Source organism: Dermacentor silvarum, chromosome 3 (genome assembly GCF_013339745.2).
Source record: "Dermacentor silvarum isolate Dsil-2018 chromosome 3, BIME_Dsil_1.4, whole genome shotgun sequence".
NCBI lineage: Eukaryota > Metazoa > Arthropoda > Arachnida > Ixodida > Ixodidae > Dermacentor > Dermacentor silvarum.
In genome coordinates this window covers 68,568,938-68,589,175 of record NC_051156.1, presented here as the reverse complement: position 1 = coordinate 68,589,175, position 20,238 = coordinate 68,568,938, and the positions used below count along the sequence as shown (strand labels likewise).

At 46.3% G+C, this 20,238-nt stretch overlaps 1 pseudogene; it reads right to left on the bottom strand.

The window, feature by feature from the left end:
• Window positions 1–832: 832 nt before the first annotated feature.
• LOC119446934 (U2 spliceosomal RNA) lies at window positions 833–1,004 on the bottom strand (annotated as a pseudogene).
• Between the last annotated feature and the right edge of the window lie 19,234 nt (window positions 1,005–20,238).

The following is a 20,238-nucleotide window of genomic DNA, read 5'->3' as shown; positions in this document are numbered from 1 at the left end:
TTAAGACATTGTTGTAAGGTGTTTTCGTCAGTAGCATTAGAAACTGCATGGTAAATAACGCAGTCATCAGCAAAAATTCGTATCTTGCAAGATACATGTAGGGGTAAGTCATTAATATAAATTAAAAAGAGAAGAGGACCGAGAACTGATCCCTGCGGGACACCAGAAGTTACACGGAGAAGAGTGGATGATTTGTCATTTATAGAAACGAATTGGTAGCGATCAGTAAGGAATGCTTCGAGCCATTTGAGTACGTCATTGTGCAAGTTCAAAGAAGAAAGTTTTAGTAGTAAGGGGCGGTGAGAAACTTTGTCAAAGGCCATTTCATAGTCCAGAAAAATAGCGTCAGTTTGTTGGTTAGAGTCAAGGTTTATATGCATTTGTTTATATGCAGCAGTGCCTGATAGTAGTTTATTCCAGTAAAGTATGGTTCTGGGTATAAATGATTGGGCGTAAAGAGCTGACTGGCACACTGGGCGTTTGACTTTGAAAGGGTGATCTCGGCGAGGAAAAATGACGGAGGGTGATTGAAAGAAGTCATCATGTAAATGCTCGTGATGATAAAGTTTATGAAAGAGGGACAGCCGCGTGTTTCCGCCGTAATGATAGGGGATCTAATTCGGCACGATTTTTTAAATATGCAACGCTAGGGTATGGGAAATAGCCTGAAAAGAAAACGAGAATCACGGCCTTGCAAGGATAGAAGGTTACGTACGATGTACTCCTGGTTCAGATCCCAGATGGCACATGCATCTTCAATTTTATGCATGATTAATGTTTTGTACACGAGTTTTACAACGAAGCCGTAAATGGCTATTTTCCAGCTGATCGATGTCCGTAGACCATAACTCCCGAAGATAGTGCTTTACTGGGCCGACCCGCGGCAGAGGTGAAGCACGACGCCAACTTGCAAAAATAAGTTCAATATCTTGGGTGCAAATACAAACCGTATCAGATATTAAGCTGATAAGAACTGATACTGCACTTTGACCCGCGTCGGCCATGTCTACGTTCGCACCATACACGTGTAAGCCATCCCGCTCATTAAAACTAGTGCCTAGCAAGCTGGACCGCGATTTTGTAGCGATTCCTTCTCCGATGATATTCCTTTTCGCACTTTTCGCGCTTTGTTATGGTTAGAGTGATGTCCCGGCCGCGTTATCAAAGCGATCAGCCGGCCGTGAACGTTGGCTGATAAGAGTGGCATATAATCTAGCGAAAGGCATCGCTACAAAATCGCGGCCCTGACTGTCTTCTGTCTCCTGACGTGATGCCCTACGTAGGCTCCTTTCTTCAGTACCGCTCTAACTGTGAAATGGGTAGGCCGCAGGTTGTACGGTCTGAAGAACAGCGTGCCTACCAAGAACGACGACGTGAAGGAATGGGCTCGGCGGCGGCGCAAGGAGACCGACGACGATGAGCGGGCCGCGGATGCCAAGCATAAGTGTGCTTCCCGCCAGGACCACGATGCGAAAAGAATTGATAACCGTCCATGTGTACCCGATCCCGCAAGCTTGGAACGTTTCACCGGAGCAACGGTCAATCACCACATACACATCTTCGCTGTTCATCCACCTTCACAGAGTGGAATGACCCTGAATTTCTTTTAGGTGTGAATCGACGCTTGCTGTAGTCTGTGTTTGATTAATCCAAATGTGTGGTTAGCAGATGCAAGAATATCGCTGATGTGATAGTGCCATGTTATATCCGATTGCAAATTGACTCCTAGGTATGTATGCATGGTAGTAAGCTCAACGCTATTACTATCAAGAGAGTATGACGTTGCAATGTGAGACGAGGCGCGTGTAAATGAGATGCACTTAGTTTTAGTATAATTTGCGGTCATTTTCCAGTCAGGACATCATGTATTCAATGCGCTTAGGTCTGATTGCAGTGCTTCATGGTCTGTGTCAGTAGAAAAATTACGGTAAATAGCGCAACCATCGGCGAACAGTCTTACTCGGGACGACATGCAGTTAGGCAAATCATTATTATAGACTAGAAAGAGCAAAGGCCCAATTACGCTCACTTTTGGAACGTCGTACGTAACTGGACTGGAGGAGGATTTGTCATTATTATTTGTGAATTGAGTTCGATATGACAGGAAATCTTTTATCCATGCAATGACGCCTGCGTGAAAGTTAAGATATTTTAGTTTCAGCAGTAGTCTGTGGTGAGGAATACGTTCAAAAGCTTTCCAAAAATCTAAGAAGATGGCGTCAACTTGGTGGCCAGCATCAATACATGAAAGCAAGTCATTAGTAAATCCAGATAGCTGCCCATCGCATGAATATGCCTTGCGAAAGCCATCCTGATATTTAAGGATTATGTTATGTTCCTCTAGGTATGTTACGATTTGCGAATGTAGGACATGTTCTAGTAGTTTGCAGTCGGCAGTAGTTAACGAAATGTCATTGCATTATAGCCAGTATTAAAAATTGGTATGGCCTGGGCTGTCATCCAATAATTAGCAATTTGGACCGGTGACAAAAAAGAGCGTACTAGATTCCCCGAAATGCTTCGGGATGTATATTTGAGTAACTTGTTGAAACTAACGTGATCGAATGCAGATGATACCCTACGAATATTAACTAATGATATGATACCGGACTCTCCAGACACTCCAGGCGCATTTCTGCCGTCGTCGTGGTCGTCGCCGTGAGGTTCCGTATAAAGTCCAACGACGATAGAGTCATCGCCGCATGCCGTATGCTGCATGTATGAGCCAAAGCGCGCGAGAGGAGCCGACGATTGAGGCTCAATCTGGCGCGCGCGAGGAAGGAAGGCGGCGAGCAAACGCGAAGTCTTCTGTTACGCGAAAGGGGTGGGGGAAGGAAGAGAGGAAGGGAGGGAGGGAGGGAGGGAGGGGGGGCGGCGTTGTGTTCCGGCACGAACTGCGTATTCAGCGACCGTGCGCAAGGGGTACTGGCGATCACGGTTCAATCTCGCGCGCGAAGTGAGGAAAGCGGGGAACCAGCGCCGGAGGGAGTGGCGTGGCTTCTCACCCGCCAGCAACGGCGTACTTTGGGCAGCCGCGCGTGGTCGCGCGCGCCGTATCTTGAAAGGGATCCGCAGACGGCTAATAGATTTGTAAGCGCTGTGTTTTCACTGCTCAGTTTCCGTTAAAGTGAGTCACAATATAAAGGTCACTTCGCTCGCAGCTGCCGCTGCGCTTGCTCACGCCAGTGTTTTGAGAACGTGTGTCCTCGGTCTTCGAGTGTGATGTGTTCATGTTTGCTTGCGCGCGCTGACACCATGCTTGTGAATTCAGTTAGTAAGCGAATATTTCCAAGTTCATATGGCCGATAAAATTATGATCCACATTTCATATAGCTGTCTACTAATTTGCTATCGTAATCGCAACCTTTCAGGCGAAAGTGCGACTTTATTTTCTTGTTTAGGCGCCGAAGTTTCTGGTTAAACTATTACTCCTAGGTGTTATGATCGCTGTATACTTGCTGAGATACTTGCCCTGGAACGCGGGCGCACAGTTGGGATGTTAAGAAAGGCTGGACTAAAGCCAGACATAACTGAAAACTGCACCCGTTGGATGACGGTCAACAAGGTTGCAGAGACATTGCTGCAGCTCTTGCGCGATGTAGAGTTGAAATGTTTTATCAATTTTTCTTTCATTGCCAGATGCCTTGCGGCAACTCCTCGCCATATTTAAAAACTAACACGAAACAAACGTTTAGAGTATTGGGGGGGGGGGGGGCAGCAGGGAAGGGATTAACAAAAGCGAGGTCGCCAGAGGCATAGCTGAATGTACACTATAAAGAGAAAGTTTAATGAAGAGAAATAAGATGAAGGAGGGTTTGTCAAAATTGTAGGCAGAAATACAAATATCTGCATAATGGCTTATTACCGCAAGCAGGCTGGGTGAATATTTGTGGTCGCCCCGTTTCAAAGGGGAGACATACAGAAATACTCTTCACTATCATCGTTACGTCGACTAATTCGTCGACAAGTAGCTCTGTTTGCCGCGGACGACCAGGTTGTGACATGACTGAAGTCTCAGACTGCAAAAGCGGTATTTGTCACTTGCTCCTGCGGATCGTAGGGCTGATCGAGGTCGGCAGGGTTTTGCTGCAGCTTAACAAAGCTTTAGCTATAGTTCGAAAGACGGAATAATATTTTGACTCATTATACCCCGGGAGCATCGCCAGGCTTCGATGATCCACGAAATAAATTGATTACTATCATCCACAAGATACTATCGCCGTTGGTTGATTGTGAACATGGAGCAGCGCAACTCCCACACATCCTTCGACCTCAAAGCTTTAAATCCAGCCAGCTGCGGTTAGAGAAACCTTGCACGACAAAGGCATTGCTTCTAACTTAAGAAAAACATATCTTGTGGTACTTCCGTCGAGGCTGCCGCATTTCTGGACATGCCTCGAGGCAGGCACCATCGTAGTCAATTCTATTGTACAATTTCCCGCTGTGACCCATCATTGGTCAAGAAATAAACGATTACGGCACGTGAGTGGTGATAATAGCTTAGAAATGGGCATAACGGCTCACTTCAGTGAGCGGCTCGGAATGGGTCAGCTCATTGAAATGAAGCGCCTCATCCGAACAGTTGATTCACTTGCTTCTAAATTTAGACACATTTTTGTGCATAGTCTGGTTATAATTGGCTCTGAAAACGGGATATTGTTAATAGAATAATAGTTAATACGCTATAGAATGGACGAGAAAACGATTGCCTGAAGGCGCTGCTGCGCCTCCTGACAGCGCCCCCAATGTGGAAATTTCAAGCAGCGCGGTCGCTCCGCGGTGCAGTCTCCGCTTTGTTTACATTGTTTCGACCGCGCTTTCCTTCACTGCTCGTGATCACGGCGCTCCGTTTTCGACGGCGGCAGATCGCCTGCTTGCTGAACAGCAATGCAAAGACTGCAGTGCGATTTCAAGACGGTTACCGACGCCAACAGTTTTTTTCGTGGCGGCAGCCTCAAGAAAGGGGAGCGTCTGCTTCCACAGGTGTGTGGTGTTGAAAAATTGTGGGCGGTGATGTGACAGTGAAAGCAGAGTGCGTGTCGGAGGTGTCCAACAAGATTGTATACGACATCGAGTTCAGTCATTTAGTCACTTTTATTTCTCTATGGTGCAGTCACAAAGTGGTCATGCATGCTTGCAGAGATGTGCAGAGACGGTGACGATTGCGGTTGGTTTCGTTGGTCGCTGGGCGCGCACACACGGCTGCTCTCAATTTGGCTCCCATGGAGTGGCATCAGCACTGTCGGAACATAAAAAACACATGCATTAGGCACCAATAAGCCAATAAAATAATTAACGATGTAAGTAATACATATGTGCATAATGCCTTATATCATGCTGTATAAATACTTAATGTATATCATGCCTTATTCAATGCTACAGTTATGGCAACTCATTGCATTATTGAGTAAGGTATCTTTTCAATGGTCATGAGAAATCACTTGTACAAACTGGTCCGCGAAATGAACCCAGGTCACGGTAACCAGCGATTACATTGGGACCAGCAGCACGAGGGCAAGAATTAGCGATACATGCCTCACCAAAGCAAATCCAGTTTCTCGTCGGGCGAATGCCCCCCGCAGCAAAAGTAAGCTCACACCGATGGCCGGCTACTACACGAAACGAAGATTCTTAGCGGGAAGACTGAAGCAGGAAGAATGTGCACGGTGGCAATTACTTTAAAACATGCTTGGATATTGTGAACCCAGAAAGCATGGCCAAGCAACAAACATAACGCGCGCGTGTCGGGCAGCTGCTTTGCGATCTGCCGCTTACCGACGCATGCGATGACCGCAGCTTGCATTAAATACGGATTACCACCACACAAAAGATAAGTAACGTGCGACCCTATTTGTTGCCTGTACAACTAGGAATTTGAGTTGCAGCGTTTGGAAAAAGGATATAATTATCTTGAGCCAGTCTTTGCCGATCGCGAGTGAACGAACAGTACAATCAATTAAATTCGTAGGTTTTACGTGCCAAAAGCACAACATCATTATGAGGCACGCTGTAATGGAGGGTCTCAGGAATAAATTTGACCACCGGGGATTCCTTAACGTGCACAAAAATCAAAGTACATGGCAAGAACTGTATTCTTTCATTTCGCCCCCATAGAAATGCGGCCGCCGTGGCCGGGAATCGAGCTCGCGTCGTCGAGCTTAGCGGCGCTACACGTATGCATTTACGGCTATAAGCTAACACAGCGGATTTCACTGTGCGATTCAACTAGGCGACACGTCTAAACAAACGGCCATGCGCTAAATACAGGCACATTACTATTGCGCTTTTATCAAGCGGCCGTGATACTGCACGCGAATGCGAAAGTACGTGACTTACTTAACTCCGCGCACTGCAGTTATCCACGCTTGTCGTCTGTAATCCTCGTACTACCTCTCTGGAATTCTGTAGAACTTCACGGGCGGCTTTCAACTTTTGGAGGCTCTTGTGGCAATCAACAACACAGCAGTATTGCGTGCTACCTTTCCTGGTCGATGAGGTCGCGCTCGCCGTCACGAAAACAACGCACGCGGTCGCTCGCGCCTTAGAGAACACGGGCGCGCGCTGGCCCGGCGGCGACCTTCGACCCTTCCATCCTTCCGCCAGGGGAGTGGGCGGTGGTGCCGTGCGGGCAAACTTTAGGTTGCCTCGTTTATACGTTAACAGAATAAGTGTGTTAAAGGTATTTCGACTATGCTTATTTAATAATTATAAATAACGCAAATTATTTAATTATTTATTATTTTAAAAACACGGAATCTGTATATTAATGAACGTTTTTGATATCAGCTATAACATGCCGCTGATACTGTAATTGATATGCCAATGAGTAGGTGGCGTTCACTCACCCCTCGCTGTGCTCACAACCGCTTACGAAAGTGCGGCGCCGGCGAAGCACGAGTGTGCAAGTATAGTGCAAGCGAACGTTCAGAAACCGAGGTTCTTGCGCGATCTCGCCTCTGTGAATCGTGAGCCAATGGGCTGAGCGGAGCTACACTCTAGCGGAGCGGAGCTGGACAAGATTGACGACAGAGGACAGGCACAGAACGGAATGGGACTCGAACGAACGTGGTCGAACGGTTGGAACGCGGAGAAAGACCGACAATTGCTGAAGTCGCACCCAGAAGAGCCCGCCCAGATGGAACGGCTTGGCACGGCGTCTTTGAAAGAACTGCCACTCACTTTTACTGAACTACTCAGTCGTTCTTTAAAAAGAGCGGCTAAACAGATGCGGCAAAAGTGCGACCCGTCTCTATAATGGCTTCACCGCAAGCTTTGTCTGCAAATGGCGTCCACGCTCACTCGCGCTGCTTCGCCAGCTACAAGGCGCGAGCATGGACATATTTCAGGGTCGAGCAAGCGTGACCCAGGAAAGCATTGGAAGCACGGTCGCGTGAATGTTAGGATGGCTGTGATAGCTTCGCCGCGATTTGGTGTTCTCGAACCGCAGGAATCACGTGGCACATGGATTATTCATGCTTGTCGTGGTCTTGGAGCCAGCGGTGTGCATCTCAATCCACCTTAGGAAGCAGTACCAGTAAATAACAAACCGCTGCTATAAACACAGTCATTAAATAAATAAAATAATTTCATCGTCTGATAGAGTAGACAGACGGAATCACACTTTTGGAGTGGTCGAGAGGCCGGCGGCGGACTGCGCGAGCATCCGTAAGTGCTACCTCACGGCAACTGTAATATTCCACACACCTTTCTCCTGTAACCAATGAACCGAGCTTGCGACATGACCATGTGTGGTCTCATTGCGGCCCCGGCCTGTGCTTTTCTGTTTTTTTTTTTTTTTGAGAAAGATGACAGCCAACTCGGCTGGCTGATCATTCTAGATAAGTGTGCTTCCGTCTGTACAATGTATAATTCCTCGTGTGAAGAATACGCGTTTACCATGATAACTATAACAAAGTAAGCAAAAGCCCTGCATGCAGCTAAGGTTTGGTATGATAATATAGGGCTCACTACATCTGAGAGCGAGGACGCGCATGCAAAAATTTCATGAATAAATTTTAATTGCGATCTATGAGGTATCCACCACAAGTTTGTGCAGTTCATTTAAATATATTCGTTTCATAAACTTTCATATACATTCGACACAATACATTGATTCTACCTCTTCTTTTATTGCAGGTTTTTCCAATTGAATTGAATTTGGGGTTTTACGTGGCAGCCAAAACTACGATTTGATTATGAGGCACGCCATTGCGGAGGACTCCGGATTAATTTTGACCACCAGGGGATTGTTAACGTGTCCCCAATGCACGACACACGAGAGTTTTTTGCACTTCGCGCCCATCGAATTGCAGCAGCCTCGGCCGGGATTTGATATTGAGACTTTTGGCCTTGCAGGGCAATGGAATAGCCGCTAAGCCACTTTTATTGATGGAAGAACCTAGGAAGTTGTCTCCTGTTAATTAAGCGTTTCAGCAGCAATCTCGTTTTTCTTTAAATTGTCTTCACACTCCCGAAATTCCGGGACCGAGCCCCCCGTAACATTAGGGAAAAAAAAACCCGGCAGATCCCATGCCCTGTGGGAATCGATGTTATGCAAAGCAGTGTGCGGGGAGCCTACCAAGTTAACGAAATGACTATGAGAGCACCAAGGCGTAGGCGGCTGTTTCACGACCTACATGACACGCATGACATGACATTCATGTCATAAGTCCTCAGGAGTCCCTTTAGCTACACCTAAGAGACCTTAACGCGAAATCCTTAGTCATGCCCATGACTATGAGTTCGACCATAAACGTTTAGCCTTTTCCTTAACTTAGTACCACATCTGAAACCATTCCATTAGTTTTTGAGCGTTAAGCTTTTTTTTTGCTGAGCCATTGTCATTTTTTGAGTCATGGTCATGCCTATGACTTCTACCACCGTCCTTTAGGGTTTCCTTCACTTACTATCCACGTCCCAACCCATTTCAGCGGTTTTTGAGTGTTAGTCTTTTTTCGCTGGGTCATTGTCATTTTACGTGGTTGATTCATGACCTACGTGATACGCATGTCCTAACATTCATGACATTCATGCCATTACATATCATTTACGTTCGTCATACACTCTTGTCATACTATGTCAATTTGGTTCATACCAAGTTAACGAAACGGCGGTGAGAGCACGAAGACGTAGGCGGCTAGATAGATAGATAGATGTACAGGGTGTTTCAGCGAACACTTTCAAAATTTATTTTAGGTTTTCTGTGGCAGATAGCCCAACTCAAATTAATGAGCTGGTCTACTCGAAGAGGCGGACATTACTTGCATAAAAAATTGAAATGCATATTCGACTAATCAACAAAAATTCACTAATTATGTTTTTTAATTAATTATCTTATGGCCCATATTGCAATTTACCAATTGTAGTCGTGGAGTGTGCAAGGCGGGTCCACTTGGAATTAATTCTCGGGATGACACCAGTTTCGAGATATTAATCCCCGAACTTTGCGGAGAAATGCATGGGCGTTCCAGTAAGTTCCTTAACAAAACGTCGCTTTATGCATTCAAGCACAAAATTAACTGGAACGCCTATGCATTTCTCCGCAAAGTTCGGGAATTAATATCTCGAAACTGGTGTCATCCCAAGAATTCGTTCCAAGTGGATCCTCCTTGCGAATTCCACGACTACAATTTGTAAATTGCCATATGGGCTATCAGGTAATTATTTAAAAACCTTATTAGTAAATTTTTGTTAACTATTTGATTATGCATTTCAATTCCTTGTGCAAGTAATGTCCGCCTCTTCTAGTAGACCAGCTCATGAACTAGAATTGTGCTAACTGCCACAGGCAACCTTTAAGAATTTTCGAAAGTGTTCGCTGAAACACCCTGTATTGATACTGTGAAAGTGGCAAATGTTCGCCAAGAAATGTTTCGCTTTTAAAAGTCGCAGGGGCCAGATCCTGCCAATAAAATGGGTGTTCCAGCACAGTGCAGGAATTGCGCGCCAAAGACGGTCGCAGAACTAATAAAGACAACGCAGGGGCTTTATCGTGGTGCCGAATTCAGCGCCCCCTTTTCGGCAAATTTTGTCATGCGTGGCGCACATTATCTTTGAGACCCTTCAAGACCTCTTCGCAGAAAGCTGCACTGATAGTTTGACCTTCAAGGACAAGTTCGTGGTGCATAATTTGATCGCAGTAAGAAACTAACATAAACATGACTGTGACTCTTGCTTTGTTCGTCCATGTTATTCTTTGTCTGGGCTCAGGTTTTTCAACTCTTTGTTTTGCAAGTTCCACTCGATGTCGCATTGGTAATTCCACGCTGCGTCGCCCTGTGACGACCCTTTTCAAAAGTCTTTTTGCTGTAATTTGAAGTTTTCCGATCACTGCTAGAGTGTTTTCGCCGCAAGTTTTGCTCAAGAGTTGGCAGTTCTGGCACCTTTTTTCCGCAAAGCTTCTTCATTTTTAAATGCTGCGTCAAAATAGGTGAACGATTAACTGTCCCAAACCAAGTGCTTATCATATGATTCGATCAGTCATTCGGTGGTCACTCAGCTCAAGAGAACGCACACGGTCAATGTTTTCGTCTTAGGACGAGGTGGGGGCCGTCCTGATCTTGCATCATCCTTGGGGTCTTCCTGGCCTTCTCAAAAACGCCGAGCCACTTGAACACAGTTACTTCCTAAGGGCATCCTTTCCAGGGGCGTTTTGCAACATTTCATGAATTTTCTGCACCGTTATTTCCTAATTAAAAATATTTATTTTCTGTTGAATCTGTTCATCGATTTTTATTTCGACGATGGCTTAAAGTTCGTTGCTCAAAAAGGGCACGCGTAAAACTCTGCCTTGCCATGCAGCATCCGGCTTCTCAGTCGGGTCCTTTAAGTGAAGGGTTATAAAGTGGCGCTACGATATTCTCTCACACATTTTCGCTGCCTCACTGCATGAACATTTGTGACGGACCTCACATATATGGCCATCACTAAATAACTAAGCAATCACTAATGTTGAATTCCAATGGCAAATCGCGAGCGCTCGGCCAGATCACGAACGGAGCGCGTCGCTCCGACTCGGATCGCTCCCACCAGCTCGCACCAAATCTGCGAATGGAATGCATGCGCTCCCGCGGGGGCACTTAGTACACGGAAATGAATTGAGAGGGCGCTGAACTAGAGGTTAAATAGAGAGAACAACAACAACTTGGTGGCGCAGCCCACCACACCGCTTCAAAGGAGATGCTTATAGCATCCATACATTCATGTGCATCGTCCCAGCATTCTCTGGGTTTGTTTTCCTTCTGGTATTTCGCGCGAGCATCGCACGTGTTGGCGCGCTTGTACCACCTTGGGCTGTACGGTACCTCGTCGGCCGAGTATCGCCGAACGACATCCTCGACGAACCCAATCACTTTTGGCCTCTTTGCAGGCAGGCGAAACATCACATCAAACGCCCGTTGACACACAGCAGCGTCACATTCACTGTCGGTGTCGGTAGAATCATCACTGGACTGTGTCCGAGTCGGAGCTGTCACTATATCTAGTAGCATGAACAAAAGCGCACGGCGCGTCGCAGCATCCATGCGGTCCATGTTTTCCATGTCTACTGCCCGCGACCGGAAACAGGCGACCATGACAGGAAGCAGAGGCGGGTGAAGGAAATACGTCACGCGGACTTCCGGTGAAATCTGCCGATTTCGACGGAGCAGATATTTTTGCTCCACAGAGCGATCCGGAATCGGCGGCTGGTCCCAATCTGCCATTGGAACACACAACTCACGCTCCCATTCTGCCATTGGAATAGACTTGCTCCACACAGAGCAGAAATACTTGATGTGGATCTACCATTGGAATTCAACATAAGCTGTTAAAAACGCTGAACAACAATTTTGTTACGTTAGCAATGCGCCGATGCAAAACTACGGTTTCTGTATCACGCAGAAAGAAATATTAGAGGGCATGTCAAGCCTCCGCTCGACCTCCTCCAAATTTTTAGTCCCTCCTGCGGTGAATACGTTCTTAGAGGGTTAAAAATCTCAGCTTAATGTGAAGGGCATAGTAATTTACTCCCGACTTTCTGAAGAATTGCACAGTTTCTGGAAACCTCAGCAAAATTATTTATGGTGATTTTGGCTCTGAGAAATGCATTTCATTTCACCACTGACAGCAACCACTAACTAGGCGCGAATGGCATAGTGCTAGGAGTGCTGACATGCAATGTTCAAAAGTGAGTGTCTTCATGAAACCAGTTGCGCAAATTTCGTAAGCCGGACAGTGTCGTTCCTTCGAATTGTGCATCATGTAGTGGAAATTGAACCATGGTAGCTTTAGCATTCTGCCCTGCGAGAAGTGAGTTGTGCCAAGTCTAGAGTACAGGGGATATATCTGTACTCTTTGACACAGCTTATTGTTCACTTGCATTTCGGCGCTATCGCTTGCGCCTGGCACCGTGCATTACTAACATCTTGGGGTTGGAAATATGCCTGGAAGCTTACTTCCGTAAAAGCCTATTGTTCTGTGACTTAGGAATGACTGAACTAGTAGTCACCAGTACTATACGGCGCGGAGTTATGCTCACGCTTTTCCCGGCCCAATAACCAGCGGTCATTCCGCCACTATAAACAGCAGAGCTTAACGGTATGCGCACTTCAAAGGTTTACCGGTCGACTTCGCTGCCCGCAGGCGCTTGCAAAGTTGTGGGTCACGCGAAGTGTTTATTGTGCCCCCAAGGCGTAAAGAACACGCCGCACTTTGATCTAACGGAAATGGCTAGCTGCGGTCGGCGTGCGAGCCGTTTTCACATGAACAAGGCTTAAGGCTCGGCAGAGAAAATGCAGCTGCTTTTGTACGGCTTCCAGCAAATACACACAGTATATAAGCTGTATCAAGCTTGCGCCGAGTTTTATATCCTGGGCCCAATTTGCACCCATTTTTATCATTCGTCCCTCCCCCCCCCAGCGCATGCTCCTTGGCAAGAGACATACACGGGAGAACGGGCAATATATGTAAAGGTCTCATTTAGTTGCTTTTAATGTCGCACGAATATGCTATAAAAATAACCGTTTGGTTCTTAAGATACTAAATAAATAAATTAAAAAAGACACTGACAAACAAGTAAACTCTTGGTTCATTCATGACGCCCTTAGTCAGAGTGAGAGAAAACACTGGGCAGCACGAACATTTCCTCAAGAAGCTCACAAATCAAATATTACAAACTGATTACAAACCCATCGTTCGCAAGAACCACTGGAAAATACAAACATTTCCCCAATAAGCTAACAATTCAAAAATTAAAGAGAGATTTTAAACTATTCGTGTCTAGGAAACACTAAACACTCCAAACATTTCCACAATACGTGATTACTATAAAATCTAAAAACAGACCATAAACTCTTTGCCTTTCAAAAATCTAAACTGACTATCAAACTCGATACAAAACAAAAACACAAGAACAGCACTCAAAGGACAGAGGTTGTAAGAACGAAGCGGAAAAATACTGATTTATGGGAGGGGATATATTGTGACACTCTTCCGTGCGTTCTGGGTTTACACCTCGAAAGGATTTGGGGCATCCAAGAGGTGTGGAGGAAGAAGACGACGTGCGGCTAGCTAGCTGAATCTCAATCGGCACTCAGCTGATCCAGGCCGTCGCGACTCACTCTACTTGGCTTATTAATAAACGCTTTTTCTTGGCGTAACAGAGTGGTGGAGTGTGCTTGGTACGACACTACGTACCACGAAGCCGCACCATCTCGAACTTCGCCGGAGCCGCCGTCTTGCCGGTCTCTCGCCAACGACGTTCATCATGTCTCAGGATGGAAGTGGACAAACGCCAGCGCCAGGTGTACCAGCTCAAAGGTCAACAACAGTTCGACCGTTGCAGCTGCACTACATGGAACCACGCTCGTTCGCGGGAAAAGCGGGCGAAGATGTCGACGAGTGGCTGACACACTACGCACGGTAGAGTGTCACAATATTAAGGTCCGGGGCTGTGACAGCTTGAATAAAGCTAGCGCATTATACTGTCGTGAAGTTCACTGTCCTTTTAGACAAACGCTGCAGCACAACAGAGAATGTGTTTATACGCACAGTTGATCTCTGAATAAACTCGTACTCGATGTCACAGATTTATTTTGCGGGTGAGCTATTTGTGCCTTTGCTGAACTGCTATGTGATTTAACCGCGCTTGTCCTATTGTTGACCTCAGGTACGTTTTGACGCGACGGAGGTATAAAAACAATCTCTCAGATGTGCATGACGTGACTGAGATAGCCAAAGCAATTTTGACTAAGCTTAGCCAACTCGGGCAAAATATCTCGCAGCTGCTCACAGTTATCGCCCGAAAGCATCTCTACAATATCCTGAAACGTTTTCTGTGGTTTATAGCGCTGCGTTGTTATTTGTATGAGCATACTCCGGGCAACGTTGAGCCGTGCAGGCTCAATATCTTGCCCGAAGAACTTCAACAGGTACGTGCTGTCACCACTCCCAGTGAAAAAACGCTCAATCTGTGTAATGTGCTGCCACATTGCTGGTGGACACCTGTTGTGCAGTTAGGTATCTACTGTGTCGATGACAGTGAGCGAGAATTTCCTTCATTTAGGTATGCTATACGCCTTGCTATATGACATTCGCTTGTACGCCTTGCTATCTGACATGCGGGATATGCGGGCCATGTTGCAACACCATTCTATCACTAAAGTTGCTCACACCCTGTTTTACATTGTTGAAGAAGTTATTCCTCGGCATCTTGGGAATTACAGTCCACAGGCAAACGTCATGAAACGAAACACCGATAGCACATGCCCTTTATGTCATATCTTCTTAGACTGGAATATTAAAAGTACGAAACAACAAGAAAAACCTGAAAATGATGTAATTTTTTTGGCGTGGCTGTGCACAACCTCCGGGAGTGGCCTAAGGGGCTGCTTTTCTACCAGAGAGCTTGCCTTCGTGCATAGCGTTCACCGAAATAGTTTCGCGGTAAACATTACGGTTACATAAGCTGCAGTTGCCGGGAAGCGTGAGAAGCGGTCAGGGACCTCTGAATGGTATCGCGTTCCACTCTTAAAGGCAACACGTAAGCGTCCTCCAAGTTTTAAGTGCGAAGCATTTCTTGGCAAACATTTGCCACTTCGACAGTATCTATCTATCTATCTATCTATCTATCTATCTATCTATCTATCTATCTATCTATCTATCTATCTATCTATCTATTCTATCTATCTATCTATCTATCTATCTATCTATCTATCTATCTATCTATATACCGCCTACGTCTTGGTGCTATCATGGTCGTTTCGTTAACTTGGTATGTACCAAATTTGACATAGTATGAGAATAGTGTGTGAGGAATATAAATGATAGGTCTTGTCATGAATGTCATGACATGCGTGTCACTTAGGTTATGAAACAGACACTTACGTCTTGCCGCTCTCATGGTCGTTTCGTTAACTTGTTAGGTGCCAAAATTGGCATAGTAGGAAAAGAGTGCATGACGAACATAAATGATAGGTCGTGCCATGCGTGTCATGTAGGTCGTGAAACAGCCTCATAAAATGACAATGACCCACGGAAAAAAGATTCACACAAAAACCACTGAAATGGGTTCGGACGTGGGTACTAAGGGAAGGAAAGACTAAAGGACGATGATAGAAGTCAGTCATGAGCATGACTCAGCAAAATGACAATGACCGAGCAAAAACAATTAACACTCAAAAACGACTGGAATGGGTTCGAACGTGGGTACTATATGAAGGAAACACTAAAGGATGGTGATAGAAGTCATAGTCGTGAACATGACTAATTAGGGCTTTCGCCTTAAGGTCTCTTTATCATCATCAGCCTATATTTATGTCCACTGCAGGACGAAGACCTCTCCCTGCGATCTCCAATTACGCCTGTCTTGCGCTAGCTGATTCCAACTTGCGCCTGCGAATTTCCTAGCTTCATCACTCCACCTAGTTTTCTACCGTTCTCGACTGCGCTTCCATTCTCTTGGTATACATTCTGTCACCCTAATGGGCCACCGGTTATCCATCCTACGCATTACATGGCCCGCCCCGCTCCACGTTTCCCGCTTAATGTCAACTAGAATATCGGCTATCTCCGTTTGTTCTCTGATCCACACCGCTCTCTTGCTGTCTCTTAACGTTAGGCCTAATATTTTTCGTTCCATCGCTCTTTGTACGGTCCTTAAGTTGTACTCGAGCTTCTTTGTTAACCTCCAAGTTTTTGCCCCATATTTTAGGACCGGTAGATTGTAATGATTGTGCACTTTTCTTTTCAATGACAGTGGTAAGCTCCGAGTCCGGATTGGGCAATGCCTTCCGCATGCACTCCAACCCAATTTTCTTTTCCTGTAAATTCGCACTGAAATATCACGAGGCTAACACCTTTTATGCGCTCGCACGTGCAAGAACAACATCACCAAGCCTGCACCCCTAGACGTGGAGCGTTCTTGGTCGATTGCTGAGCGGGCTGTGTTAAGAAGGTCACTGCAATGGCATCACTTTCTAACCCCTGTCGAGGAGGTGGAGGACTTTACGGGCTATTCACAAGCGGACGGGCGCGCGCAACGGGCGTCGCTGAGAACGACTCTGGTCTAGTAAGATCTATCGTTTGCAACCTCAATCTACTGTACATATATCTTTGCTGTACATAGAACGGTCATAAATTGAACATTTCTAGACAGAGAAGTTCAAGTGGCGTCGTTGCTCTTGGACACACTAGGCGGTAAACAAAGGCCCAGAATTTAATCATCAGCCATTCGGTGGACCAGAGAGCTCACCGTCTGCTTACAACAGGGAGTCAGATGAGCCGAGGAACGCTAGCTTTATATATAGAGAGTAGTGAAATCAATGTTTAGGTGCCACATACTGTCTAATGTATGTTACAGTTGACAGTTGACAAGAACTTTATTGAAAGGTCCTGAGGAAAAAGATTGGGGGAGCCGAAGACACCCTAATCAAGTTGGTGGCTCCGCCCATGGCGGAACAGGGAGGTGGTGGCTCTCGGCGACGTCGCGGGCTCTCTGGACAGCCTGTCGTTGATGCGTAAAGTCCGTGCTTTACAGTACGTCGTTCCACTTGGACTTGTCGTGAAGATCAGAGCCCGCGTTGAATGGGCACAACCAAAGCATGTGATCGAAACAGCAGTACTCGTGCCCACATTTGGAGCACGATTGGGGGAAGTTGGAATCTGTCCGATGGAGCAACAAAACAGACAGAATATTTTCATCAGCGGTGAAAGGGCAGATAGGAAGCATTTGCGTCCCTTTACTCAGCTCTTCCGTGAAATGAGAGCCCACTTGCTGCTGGTAAAAAAACGTGGAAACCGCGCACGCATATCGGGGCAAAATGCTGGTGCGCTAATGCTGAGATCCTTTCTGATAACTTAAATCCGTTTTATCCCCTTACCGATTCGCCCCTTCTTGTGAAATCATTTAACAGAAGACTGGATGACAGAGAAAACAATATCGAGGTTTAGCATCGTGGCGCGGAGCTACTATTCTCTTTTAGAAAGTCGGTTTGTGGAAACCCGCGGACCTTGGGTGATTATAGCCGGCGCCAACATGAAGAAGAAAATGCAAAGATGGAACAAAGCTTGACTCTCTACGGCTCATGGAAGAAAATGTGTCACTCTAGAAGCAGCGACACCTGACCAGTTGACAGTAAGCTCATGGCGCGCTGTCGAACATCCTGCTTCATCGCTCGTCGTGCTTGAAGCAGATAAAGAATATGGTTTATGACAAAAAATTTCTTATGATACAATGATGTATATCGCGAAGTGACAATGACAGGACGAGCGCTAACATTCATGTGGCCAAACGTGGAGGTTTCCGCTAATTCCTGTCTGTTGTCCTGCAGTTACCACTTTGCACTATACAGCCTTGTAACAATTGAATACCCATGAAGGTGTTGGTGTGTGGCGTCACCACGGACCGCGAGCCCCCATACCAACGCTGTTATCCGTACCGTGGCTATAGGTTGTAAGGTGAAGGGTTAGAAACCGCAAACGGTGGCGGTCGGGATCTTGGTCAAGCCCCGGCCGCTGGGCTCTTGCCTGGCTATCAGGCTGGAAGCTCCGTGACCCTGCTGAGAGTATGAGGGTGAACCTCAGTCGACATATCGGGAACCCTCAGTCTATACATGACGTATGGCATTTTCAAACCCAAAGAAAAATGATCGGTCTCTGAAAAGAGGCCGCACCGAAGTCCTAAGCAAAGAAAAAGTTTTTGAAACCTTTCCAAAGTTCCTAGTTATTTACTCAGATAATGACAAAGAACCCATTACATCGAAATCAGTCTTTAAGATCGCGAAGTCCCTAGAAAGATCAATTGGCAAGGAGTACCAGGCAAAAAATCTCGCATCTGGTGACCTATTGATCGAAGTCCAAACAAAAGCGCAAAGCGAAGAACTTCAAAAACAAAAAGAAATTGCCGAGCAGAGCGTGACAATCACACCACACCGTACTCTTAATTGCGTACAAGGAGTGATCTCCGAAAAGCAATTGACGAACGAAACAGACGCAGACATCCTAGAAAATCTCCGAAGCCAAGGTGTCAGCGCTGTTCGAAGAATCACCATCCGAAGAGCTAACGAAGAGATCAAAACTAAGCACATAGTGATCACGTTCAACCGCAGCAGTCTACCAGAAAGAGTAAATGTGGCATACATCAGTTGTCCCGTGCGAGCTTATGTCCCGAATCCGAGATGTTTCAAATGTCAGCGGTACGGGCATGGCTCACAGTCCTGCCGAGGAAAAGTTACGTGTGCAAAATGCGCAGAACATGATCATCCATCTGAGAACTGTGACAAAACAGTCATGAAATGTCCCAACTGCAGCGGTGCCCACGCGGCGTACTCGCGATCCTGCGAAACTTTCAAAAAAGAGAAAGAAATCATCCAGCTTAAAGTAAAAGAAAATCTAACTTTTCCGGAAGCGCGCCGAAAACATGCACTGTTTTGAGGCACACGCTATGCGGACGCAGCTCGTCGGGAGGCGGAGCGGCGTCTGGTGTCTACAGGCTGTCAGTACAGTTTCGCTGATCTGGCCTTGCCCCTCGCCCCCCGCGAGCAGCCACAGGCCGCTCAAAAGGCCCCTGCTGTCGAAGCAAGGGCCCCAAAGCCGACCAAGGTGCCCCAAGTGGGTTCTCTTGTAGATCCACTGCGGCACCTGCTGTCCCTGCGGTACGTGCCCCTACGGACAGTGTACCGCCAAAGAGCGCGACACCTTCAGGCACCCAGCTTGAACGAGTGCCTTCTGTGTCCAGGCTTTCTGAGGAAGCAATGGACACAACACCCAGTACATCGGGGACGCCTACCCCGAAACACCCTCCTTTGCCCACTGGCAGAGGGAAGGCAGGTCGCCAGCCAGTCGCTGCCCCTGGGAAGGGCACGTGACTATATTTCCTACAGTAAAAACAGATTTTCCGTCACCTATCCCACGTTATTAACATATCAGAAAGTATTAGGATGCTAACAGCTACTCGATAAAATGTCTTTTATTGTTCACTGGAACTGTCGTGGACTAATACGTAACTTAGGTGACGTAAAGGGTATTTTAAATCGGTTCTGTCCCCTAGCCGTGTGCGTTCAGGAGACAGATTTAGGCCCGAAGAACACGAACTTTTTGAAACAATACAAAGTGGTCCGCCGAGACCGTAACACCAATGGCCGGGTTTCAGGTGGCGTGGCCATTATTATGCACTGTAGCACTACTATGCAAGAAATCCGGTTAAATACGTGCCTTGAAGCAGTAGCAGTTAGTGTAGTATCATTTAAAACATTAACTATCTGCTCCATATACATACCCCCCTCATACACAGGTATCAGTTAAAGACTTGGAGGAACTCGTTGAACAACTTCCAGAACCTTTTATATTGGTGGGCGATTTTAATGCACACAGTCCCTTTTGGGGAAGTCCGACAACAGATGGTAGAGGACAAACTATAGAAGATTTTATCCTACGAAATAACATCTGCATTCTTAACACAAATAACCCAACGTACTGCATACCAAGCACAGGAAGAATGAGTTGGCTTGATTTAGCTCTGTGTTCTCCTGATCTGTACGTCCACCTAAATTGGGAAGTACATGACAATCCATATGGAAGTGATCATCTCCCATGCCTTATACACCTCACACAACCAACTCCAACACCTACTAAACCACGGCGGTGGAAACTACACCTAGCAAACTGGACACTCTACACGACACATGCCGCATTAGAAAAAGAATACGACGAAAGCTTTAGCGTAGAGGAAATAAATGAAAGATTTACTGTCTGCCTTCTTCA